Genomic DNA, 11,959 nt, shown 5'->3' with positions numbered 1-11,959 from the left:
ATTGTCAACACATTTTGTTTTGCTGCTCAGTGTAAATCTTTTCTTTGCAGATGCAGATGTTATTCATTATGTTGTAGATAAATTCAGAAATGTGGTTTACACTGATTTAGCATTGTACTTAATTGGTTTTAAATCTAATGCACTGCAGTAAGCCTTAAGTGCTACTTTGCTGTGAAATTTAAAAGTGAGCAGTACTGTAATTTTGCTTTAGTAGGATTTCTCTGGAAGCAAATATGCTTCATTTCAACAGCCTCTCACTGGGAATAAAACAACAAAAAAATCCACTTAAAATGTAGCTTTCCTAATTGACCTCAGTTTTTAAAAGCTCACATTGAGGACTGCATTATTTGTGGGGTTAGGTCTGAGGGACAGATACAATAGCAAATTTCAAATCATGGCACTTAGCATTTAGCTCCCTATAATGCAAAACAGCATCAGACTATCAGCAACTGACAGCTGGTGCACCAGAGCAACGCGTGTTCTATAGCAGCACAAAGGAAAGCAGCACAAAATACTGCTGGTGTTTCGCAGACCTGAATGCCATGCCTGTAACTTCTGCTGCCTACACCTGGACTGTAAGCATTGTCCTTAATAATAGGTAGTCTTTCATTAGACTAGATGGAACCAGATCTTTAAGGTCACTTCCAACCCAAGCCATTCTTTGATTCTAATTGAGAGCCAAGATACCTTTTTCAGATTGGATTCATGTGCTATCATGTCTTCTGAATCCTACCCATAGAATACATTTTCCACACCCTTGAAATCTAAAGAATATTTATTTTAACTACTATTTTTCAGAGAATAACTGTCCTGAAGATGTGGCATATAGCTACCAAACATCCTAATACAGCAGCCCAAAGACCAATCTGCATCTCTTTTCCTGAAACTCTGTTCTCTTTTTCTCTTTTCAATTCATTTCCACATGAGTCACAGCCCAGATGTTGTGGAGTTTGATAAGCTGTCTTCCTAAATGAACCTGTCTGTATAATCTACCTCCAAAATGAAAATTAAAACATTTTCTCTTTTTTAACAAACGTATTGGCTCTTCTACTTTCAAATTGCTTTTTTTTATATAGCATTCTTCAAAAATATTCAGCCAAATTCAAATAAAACCCATTTTTAAACAAACATGTATATTTTTGCTTTTGTAAGGGATATATTTAACATATTTGCTCGTAATGCCCTGAATAACTTTCGACTGGTAACCATCAAGTGCTTAATTTTTCTTGCTCTCAAACTGAGGTGTCTGATCTTTATAATCTATTTGTATGACTTTCTATTCCATTTCCCCATTTTTCCTTGTAAGTTATAAAACATTCCAAAATAAGGCTAGGTGATGAAGTAGGAAATAAAACCTCATTCATAGTGTTAAGGGAAAAAGCAAGGCAAGTGATATCCTTTCTTTGAAGACATTTATAAGAATTTTATTTAGGATTTAAGGTAAGGAATACACAGACTAGAAGTAGAACATGGCCATAGTTGATGGCACTATAGTTTTGACCAACCATATGAATGCCAGACCCACACAGAACTTGGAGATGACTGTTCAGAGAAGTACCTACCCCAGTAAAGATTGTGATTTCTATCAAAAACATACAGAATGACATGAAGTCAAAGCAGCTGAAGACAATTTTATCTCACCATATAAGCCTAGAATATGGGGGTGGGGGGGGGTCCTGTTTATGTCTCAAGCACTGACAGCATAGCTGTGGAACCCACCAAGGATTGCTGGAAAGAACATGCTGTGAGAAAGAATAGGATATGCTGGAGAAGGGGCCATATGTGAGACAAATGTCCTTGTTCTGGCTCCTGAAGATCAGCAGAACACAGCACAGCGCACGCACAGGAATGAGGCCAAGAAGCAGGGCTGGATTGTAGGTGGGAATCAAGAATCTTGAAGCCTTCTGACCCATTTCCAACAAGGTCTAGAAGAACAGACTGCGCATGGTAACTGATTTGCATAGAAAGCAAATAACTTATCTCTAGAGTGGGGAAAATTTACCTATAAAAAGGTACCCCCTTTTTATAGGGGGTAATTTACCTATAAAAAGGTACCCCCTTAAAGCCCAGGCACAGAGAGCCTGGACACCCCATCAACTAGATTAATGCTGGAGCCAGGATTGGTGATCTCTCTTTCTCCCTTTCTTTTTTTTTTTTCTCTCTCACTCTATAATCCATGTCTTTCTCTTTCTCTCTCTCCCCTTTCACCTGACCCTTTAATTCAAATCACACTGTCATGTGTTTATACCAGAAGACCAGGGACTAACATACCAAAATTTCCATGCCAAGTGTGTAATTTATTCATAAAACTTAGACCCTCAGACTTTTGTCGCTTTTTTGACCATGAGCATCTACAAATCTTGGGTACTCCCTTCCCCTTAAGGCTGACACACCACACTCCTGTACTTATTTAGATGTCTACCAGAATAGCAACAACACTTTGGACCGTGTTGCCCAAACTCAGACAACGTTTTTGCAACAGTCAGTTATGGGCAGAAGCTGCTTTTTAATTCATGGTGAATCAGGGAACTCCTAGAGTGAATTGGTTTATAAAGGCAGAGGACATTTTTCTTTCCTCTTTTCTCTTTCCTATTGGGCAATAGCAAAATCTGTTACATCTGTTTTCTATTTTTAATTTTCACATTTCATTAAGTGGCTTGTTGGGATTCTGGGGGGAGTTTTTTTAGGTAAGTGTCATCATACATCTCAGGAAATAGACAACAACCTCAAAATGGCTTTTTGTTATAGCAACAGGATAAAAGAGTGGGACCATTACCAATTTAAAAAGTTCCTTGGACATCTTAGTATCCCTATTTACATGCTATCTTTACGGAAAGTGCAGAATACCTTGTCACTTGCAAGAGAAGCTTATCTGTTAGTCTTCAGTAAATTTCCTGACATCTTACAATGCTTCAGGGAAATAAAAAGAAAAAACTCAAGTAAAACCTCCCAGCAGTACACTCTTTGCTTTAAGTAGTGCCAGCTCTGCAACATGAAACAGATTTTTCAGTGTATTTTTTCTCAGTAGCAAATAAAAATACCTGGATAGTCGCAGACAAAAGCTGTACACATCCCAGTCTTTCCCCCTCATCCTCAAATCTGATCTCACTTGCCAGTTTGCTCCTCTCCATGTTCTCCAGCCTTCGTCCTGCATTATACTGTTTGACTCTGCCTCTCTCACTTTTCCAACCTTGTTCCTAGCTGCATCTATCTAAACACAGAGTTGTATTCAGTAGCAGCAGAGTTCATCACAGTCAGTTAATAGAAGCAGGAATTATTCAAGAATAGCAGGGGAAAACATAGATTAGGTATTTCTGTTCATGACTGTGAGTTAATGAGCAACACCTAATTAAGAATGACCCGCTACTGACCTCTGTTAGTATGTATTCTTTTAGATTATTGATCCTCTGTGTTACAAAAAAGTATATGCTGATTAATGGCAGATATTAATAACAAACTCTTAAGAAAATTAATGTCTTGGGAGTATTATGAGCCTTTTTTAAATCTTCATTTTTTATGTGATATCCTATAAAGCGGGTGTAAAAATTTTGAGCTGTTTTGTGAAAGGGTCTCTTATTCCTTCAGGTAAAGTATGTAGTGTCCTTGGATATAATAAGGGATTTCTAATGTTACTTTGCAAAGTAATGCTAAGGGAATATTGACATTAGCAGTTCATTGACACAAGATCAAGTAATGTAAATAAAGACACAAACCAAGGTGTGTACCAGTTTCTGCCATGGTTTTTTTCCATGAGAACATTCATGTCTGTGCATATATCTCTATGCCTTTTCTCTGTGCAAATTTTCCTGTGTGATCTCTAAGTCAGCTGGGAAATATCTGAGAGAAGAGACAATTTATCCTTGATCTACCCTTAGGACAATCTCAGAAAAATCATGTTTCTTTAGCAATGGCAGCCCTATTTTCCTACTCCCTGGAGAAAATACAGATGGGTTGTACCTCTTGATCAACATATATTAGAGATGTTAACTTGTTAAAAGTAAGTAGAGTACTTTACATCTCTGTGAGCTACAGTTTTGGTTTGTCACAGGTTCAGCAGATGTTTCTGCATTGGCTATATTCAGCAAAACAGTAGGAACACAATATTTCATTTTTAATTAAAGCTTATATTATTTAAGATAACATTATTAAATTGTGAATTTTGCATATGATATGGTAAAGTCTTCTAATCGTAACATGAAGTAATATGATTTGCTGGTTTACTGTTTTACATTAAGCCATCATTCTTCAGTGCTTGTTTGTTATCATGGAAGAGGTTCATATCATTGTGTTTGAGTTTGGTTACTTGTCCCCTTTTCTTTTTTCTCTATGCTGTCTGTGTAACAGAAAATGGGACATATAAGACTGGTCAAGCATAGTATTATAGGGCCCACATAGGGGAATATATACTTGATCATTTTCAAGGGTACCTTAGGTCCCTCTGCCTCAACACAGCTGGTTCCCTCTAAAATTAGTCTACAAGGCGCTCCTATGGGAAACCAGTGTGTGTATCCAGAGAATATATCCTCAAATCCACCCATTGAACATAACCAATGTGTTTTGAACATAACCAATGTTTTGCAGACCCATTGCTGCAAAGAAAAATAAAAAAAGTTGAATCTTCCAGAACTCTGAGTGATTATACCTAAAATATATATAATTCTAAGAAATATGTAACAACATATATTTTTATTCTATGGAGAACTCATGCTAAATTCGGAATTCCAGCTTTCCTAATGTCAAGAGGAATTTTGCTACTAGCTTCAGTGGAATCAGGATTGGAAGCTTGGACTTCAGGCCATAGTTGCTCTCAGCAGCTAGTAGTTCTGAAATGCTGTCATCTACATTTTCTGTTCTTCAGAACCATTAAAACCATCTGTGACAAATGTGCTGAGTCCTCATCAAGCATGTTTAAAAAAAAATGTATTGTTGAACTGATCATTTACAATGATTGAAATTTTTGGAAACAGAACACTCTGTAGCATCTTTATTTTAGATTTACAGCTCTCTACTTTGTACTCATTTTTATAGAGGTGACCTAATCTTATTCAGATTTTCAGAAGATCTTGCCATGATTTGAAATGCATGTATATACATTTAATGGCATATGTTGTATATAATTCCAGCTACCATAACTCATCTTAATATCCAATATACCTATTACTAGTTCTTGACATAGAACAGAAATAGTTTACTAGGCTTTTATGAAAAAAATCGTTAAAATGTACTATGCTTGTTAATCAAATGGGTGCTTTTATATGTTCCTTTCATTTGTTTTTACAGTATAGCATTTAGCACCTTCAGTGCTATTTTCACAAAATCATAGCAAGGCATCTACACCCTTCTGCCAACAGGCACTTTAAAGATGCCACAGGTACAGTCTGAGGGATGTAAAGGTATTTGCGGACGATAATGCAAATTTTTTTAATTCAAAGAAATCTGATTATTAAATACTTCAATGAAAATAAAGAACATAATATAAATTACAAAAAAAATGTGTGGTTAATTTAACAGAAAATAATATAGAGAAAATAGTCATTCTCATTTGAGATTTGGAGAGTGAAAGGACAGTTTCTAAGGAAAGACAGGCTTTAGTGTGTAAAAGGAGCAAAAATACTTGGAGAATCTACATGAGTTTCAACTGCATTTTTCTTCTCTTGAAGACTTGAATGAACCTGAGTCAGTCAGTCAACAAACACTTGCTACAAAACCCCTCACTGATCCTCGCATCAGCCCGTAAGTGCTGCTGGGGCTAAGCCAAACACACAGCTATTGGTAAGATGACAGCTTCACTCAGGAGTTTCCAGAACTGATTGTGGCCTCAAAGTTGTTTCAGCTGCAGACCTGATCAGCAGTGAGAACAAAAGCATAATGATACCTGGAGCATAATTTATTGTCTGGTTATTCTTGAGGTAAAAAAAAAATATAGAGCAGTAAGACGTTCTGAAGTTTCCTTAAGATATGGAATGTAAAAATGCTCATGACAATAAATGAGATCACTGCTGTGTTAGTCAACTCCTTTCCTTTCCTTTCTCTCCTCTCCCCTCCCCTCCCTCCCCTCCCCTTTCCCTTCCTTTTCTTTCCTTTCCCCTTCCAATTCCGCTTTCCCTATCCCTTTCCCTTTTCCCTTCCCCTTCCCTTTCCCTCTTTCTCTTTGAGATCATACCCTGGTAGTGCAGGACACTCCTTCAAATGCTCAATAGTTTTTTATGATTTAAAGCTGTTATACACTCAGCCTGAACAGAAGTCATGCTAACTATAGTAACAGCTAAATAATCAACTAACAGCAGAGTGCAACTCACACACCATATTACTTTAGTATTGGAGCAGTCAAAATTAAATAACAACCTTATTCTCAGAATAAATTACAATTCAGTGTAATGGCATATGGCTCATAGTGTCTTGGAAAAGTTAATAAATACAATCAACATTTTTCTCTCAACAGTAGTATCATTTGTCAGATGACAAAATATATGTAATTATAGAATAATCGTAGAATCACAGAATGCTTGGGGTTGGAATGGACTTTAAAGGTAATTTAGTTCCAAAGCCCCTGACATGAATATGGACACCTTACACTAGACCAGGTTATTCAATGTCCCATCCAGTCTGGCCTTCCACGCTTCCAGGGATGGGGTATCCACAATTTCTCTGGGCAAACTGTTCCAGTGACTCACCACCCTCACAGTAAAGCATGTAAGTACCTTAAAATGTTTGTAACAGCAGACATAACTTTTACCAACCCTGTAAATCCCTGCTTTCTATTTCAAAAAGTTCTTTGTTTAAAAAAAAAAAAGTGTAAATGTTTGGATTTCTAGCAATATGCAACTGTATCAGGCATTAAAACTTTTTTTTTATGGTGTGCACGGATTTATCTGTCGCAATTTTCTCTTTCAAAGGTGTATAATTACATGGCTAACATAACAGTCGCACTAATTTATACCATAAACACAGATGATCTGTCACAGAGCAATCTTTGCATAACACTTCTTAGACAAAATCCTAAGCTATTTAAAAAAGTGTGAATTACGTATGCGCACTTGCTTAAAATAGATTGTGTAAAAATGTGTTTTAGCTAGTAGAGTGGAAAGTTACTGTTTATTACTTTGAATGCAATCCTGATTAGAGGCAACCTCTAGAAAGTATATGGAAAAGGAACTGTTGTCAGGTTTGCTAATCAGGAGCTTAACTGTTGTCTGAAAAACAGATATTTGAGAAAATGAGCACAGTGTATCTATATATATGCGGACACATTTTACATAAATATAAATATATATTTAAATATGCACATAAAACATGTTCATATAGTGCCTCTCTGACTTCCTCTGGTAACTACATCACAAATTTACTGAGTACATGAAATTTGTTGCCCGGAGAAGCTGTGGATGCCCCATCCCTGGAAGTGTTGAAGACCAGGTTGGATAGGACTGTGAGCAACCTGGCCTAGTGAAAGATGTCCCTACTCATGGCAGAGGTTTTGGAACTAGGTGATCTTTATGATCTCTTTTAACCCAAACCATTCTCTGATTTTAAGATTCTATGAAATTTCTTTGTTAAAGGATAAACATACTGACTTTTAAATACAGCAAATGTGTTCAGTTTCCACACTCACTGATTGCCTGGTTTTGGTCTTTTGCAGCTGCAACACTGTGCTCTCATCCTCACAACCCCAGAGACTCTGGCTACCCTGTGTTAACATCTGCCTGGCTGCTCCGATTTGCTGGATGGAAGCTGGGAAGAGGGAAGCTGGACTTTTGCTACTCGTGCACAATAAGACTCCTGTCTTTCTGCATGTGAATTCTTGTGGAAACAGGACACAAACATGTAAAGGCATCACTCTGCTTTTTTTATGGTGCTATGCTATGAGTGCTTTTCTTTTTATCTGCTGTTAAGAGACTGCATGCCAATGCCTGCACTCAGTCTTCTCAGGAGGTATCCTCTATCTATCCTTTACCCATACCTTATCAATTTCCTGTTGAAGCCCACTGAAAGGATTCCATTAATCTTGTGTTTGTTCAATGTGTTTTGTCTTTTGCTAGGAAACTGCAAAAACAAGAGAATGAATACTTCCAAGGAGAGGGAGAGCCTCTGTAAAGAGCAGGTCACCACAGACTGTTAGATTGAACAGTGGGTAGGCACCAAACCCTGTACTGCACAATTTTTATTTACTTACAACACTGGCAGGGAATTATGAGCCTATGCAGGAAAGTAGATGCCTAGACACATTTGAGAGCCAGTGAAATCCCACTGACATTTGAAGGAAATGGAACCGAGAATTAAAAATAATGACCTATGCCCTCAGAACACCACACTTACAGATATATTCCTCCTTTTTTTTGACCACAGGGTTTGTGTTTTGGGCTTCTGCCTTTTGACCAAAGAGGATTCCTTCTTATATCTAGAAATCTGATGCTTAAATTGCTAAAATGGGGTACATTTGACTGGCTAAATGTGGGCATTTACAGTGTAGTAGTTTGGAAGTCCCTCTTGGATTCCTTTTGCTAGGAGGAGAGCTGGCCAATAAAGACAATGTTCTTCGTGGTATAAGTCATCCTACCTTAAAGTAAACGCAAATATTTGGTCAGATGAATCACACCCTTATGTCACTGTGTACAAGGACTAGGATTGCCCAGATACAGATGTGGATGCTCAAAATATCTCTCCTAGCCTCTGGCTGCCACCTCAGAATGTCCTGTATCATATGTGTCAACACAGACATTTCAGGCACACTGAGAAACCCTCCAAGTGACACCAGGTGTGACACTTGCCAGCCCTTTCACTGGTATTCCAAGTGCTTCAGGGAAGTAAAAATGTGCCTTTCAGTTACTGAATTAAGTTCTAAAATGGAATTTATTTTATTGAATCATAATCATAGAATCATAGAATGGTTTGGAATGGAAGGGACCTTTAAAGGTCATCTCGTTCCAATCCCCTTGTCGTGGGCAGACACACCGTCCACTAGACCAGGCTTCTCAAATCCCCATCCAATCTGACCTTGAACACATCTAGGGACTGAAGCCTGACTTTAAGCATGTATAGGCACGTGCCCCAATATCTGTTGATTGTCTATCTGTTGGTAGTCAGCAGAGAGCCTGACTTTGCCTGACACACTTTGGTAGTGCCCATGTGACAGGAACTGAACCACGGAAGAAAACAATTATATAAGTAGTGGTATTTCACAAATGCAGTTTCAAATAAAAATAAATTCTTGGAATACTTGCTTGTACTCAACATCTGAGAAGACTGTAACTGAGCTGGGAATGAAGTTGTCTACATTTAGAATTCATGCAGTGCCATCAAGGTACTGAAGTCAGAGAGGTCAAGGGGCAGACGTTGTTTATTGCATTATTTAGCTCAGAACACAAAGCACTTTTCCTTTCATCTTGCTGAAAGCCTCAGAGGTCATTTTAATGGGGAGAAGACAGGAACCAAAGGCAGAAAAGTCCTTTTGCTATGGCCACTGTGTTAGTGCAACAGGGAAGTCACAGCAGCAGTGTAGAACAACTCTCCCAAATTTCATTCAACCTTGAAGCATATATAATATGGAGAATGACAGTGTGTTGGAAACCTTGCCACCAGAAACAAAGACAGTTTGGTCAGGAAAGTGCTTATCTTTTTAAAAAGATAAGTTAAATTCCTAGTGGAGGGAACACAACTAATTTAAGGCATGCAAAGTTAGGTGACTCAATTGAGGTACAAGCTTGTGATGATTTAGATTGAACTGACTAGCACTTGGGATATACTCATCTCCCTCTTCACTGATAATAAGCTTACAATAAATGTCTGATTTTTAGATGACTGAAGTTTTATGGGCAGCTTCTGTCATAAATCACAAAAGGTTGGTTTATGCTGCCGTCAAAAGCTGTGTAAACACAACAAAAGTAGCATTCTGCTAGGCCAAAATTAGGTCAAATATAACTACTTAAGCTTCTCTTGGACCTTTGGCAGCAGTATAAGCTCATATTTCAGCTTTCTGTGCCCAAGTTCCTTATTTATAGAGTGGAGATAAAACTTCATCCATTTGTTAAGCCAGCAATTTTATATGGACAAACAGTAATAAGTGAGATCCTAGTCTGTTCCAGTTATTTGAGATACATTAATTTATTTTCAGATTAAATAAAGTGAAGTAAGAAATCAATATACATTGCATAGGGGATGAGTAAATTGCTCATGACTTCACTGCCCAAGCTTCCTGTTATAAAACAAGAGACATTCTTGTAATTTGCTTACTGTTTCCCTCGTCATCAGTTCCCACCTTGCTTGTGTTCAACCTCATGTGTTTTCACTTTAGAAATTACAATATTACTAAAATCTAGTTGACTATATTTACATGTTCTTGTCATGGAGAAATCCTCTGTCAGCTTTTAACTTTTTCCTTGGAAAGTTTTCCATCTGTGATGTCTTTTTTTATGTCACAGTATCATTCATGTCTTTGTATTACGCTGTCCCACATAATATCCCACCCATGGTAATCAAGACTTGTCTCATTTTACATGTCTTTGTATTTATATATGAGTGAAAAAGAAAAACAAAAACAGTAAGAAAGAAGAGAAAAAGAGAGACCGTACAGTGTGTGACCTTATTATTTAAACTCGCACAGAATGATGTTCCTTTGTTCTCATTCACACCCAAATAAATTAGTTTTCTTAGTCTTCCCTAATGATATTTTTTGTAGCAATGGACATTTATGCGTTTGAACAGTGGGAAGACAATGAGACCCAATCTCTACAAATTCTGTAATTATCAGTTGTCATAAAGCATAATATAGCAAATTTTAACCATCCATATTTGACTATACTGCTATGGTTTTATACTCATGCTTTAGCATATTCCTATATTTGTTTGAAGGGTTAGACAACAGACTGGGAATATAAATTTTCCCTCTATTGCAAAAATAAATGTTTTTAAGCCCATGTATATCTGCTCATATCAAAACCAGGCGACTTAATGAAGACTGAGATGTGACCGCAGATTCTGTGTCCCTTTAGCCAGAACTTCCTCAAAAGGTTCTGGCTAAAGGTTCTGGCTGGTTTAAAGAACCAAGTCTTTCATTATTCATATTTTTCCACTGTAATATAATTTGGGAAATGCCATGGTTATTTCAAGTGATCTTTGCAAACTTAAGTGTCACAGACTTCACTCTGGAATAAGAGCAGAGATGCATTATTTTTTAGTTAAGGCATCACAGTGAGATGTCTGGGGCCAGGCATTTCTCTACTTCTCTCACTTTGTTTTCTGAAGCTTAAAATGAGACAAATTGTGTATTGCTGACATGTATACTAGCAATCACAGTGTACTTCACTCTTCCAAATGATGAGGAAGGTACCCCCTAGCCAGAAAAAAAAAAAAAAATCCATAAAAGATTTAAATACCAAATGTATAGAGAAATCACTTTATCTTTTTGCAACACAGACACCCACAACTTCACTTAAAGAATTAAATACTTAATGGTTCAGGATTAGTCATTTTCCAATCTCTGTTACCTACCTTTGTGAAGCTCTTCAGGGACTGCACAAACCTCTTGCACAAAATTAGTAATTGCCAGACTAAGCCATTTCTTAGTAATTACAGATCAGTTTGCAAGTTCCTTAGGGCAGGGATCAAACACTGTGGCCTTTTCTGGGAAAATGCACAGGAACCTCTTGGCTACAGAGATAAATAATAAATACAAATAGTCATAAATAATAAATACTAGTAAATGCCAATGTTTGGGGCAGCTATTTATCTTGTGTAAAACCATATAGCTTCTACCAGCTATAGTAGGATGACATCAGTTTGCACAACAGAAATTCAGAATTGTATTCCAAAAGGAACTCGTTTCACCCAGTGTGCCTGCTCTACCCATCACCTACACCATGAATACATTAGCTCACGTACAGGGAACTAATTAGTTTTCTTGATGATTATTCAGGACATTTATAGACACATGCCATTCCACACCACTTGGGCCAATGACCATGCT

The 11,959-nt window shown here is 37.3% G+C and overlaps 1 long non-coding RNA gene across 1 annotated transcript; it reads left to right on the top strand.

Moving 5' to 3' along the window:
- The first annotated feature begins 1,784 nt into the window (after nucleotides 1-1,784).
- On the top strand, nucleotides 1,785-7,756 carry LOC120323828. The gene is made up of 3 exons (XR_005564704.1): nucleotides 1,785-1,947; nucleotides 5,661-5,733; nucleotides 7,637-7,756. It is a non-coding gene; the product is annotated as an uncharacterized LOC120323828 (long non-coding RNA).
- The last annotated feature ends 4,203 nt before the right edge of the window (nucleotides 7,757-11,959 follow it).

Source organism: Pipra filicauda, unplaced genomic scaffold, assembly GCF_003945595.2.
Source record: "Pipra filicauda isolate LSUMZ 115617 unplaced genomic scaffold, ASM394559v2 scaffold34_size3990699_pilon, whole genome shotgun sequence".
NCBI lineage: Eukaryota > Metazoa > Chordata > Aves > Passeriformes > Pipridae > Pipra > Pipra filicauda.
Note: the sequence above shows the minus strand (reverse complement) of the source record. Positions and strands in the feature narration are given on the sequence as shown.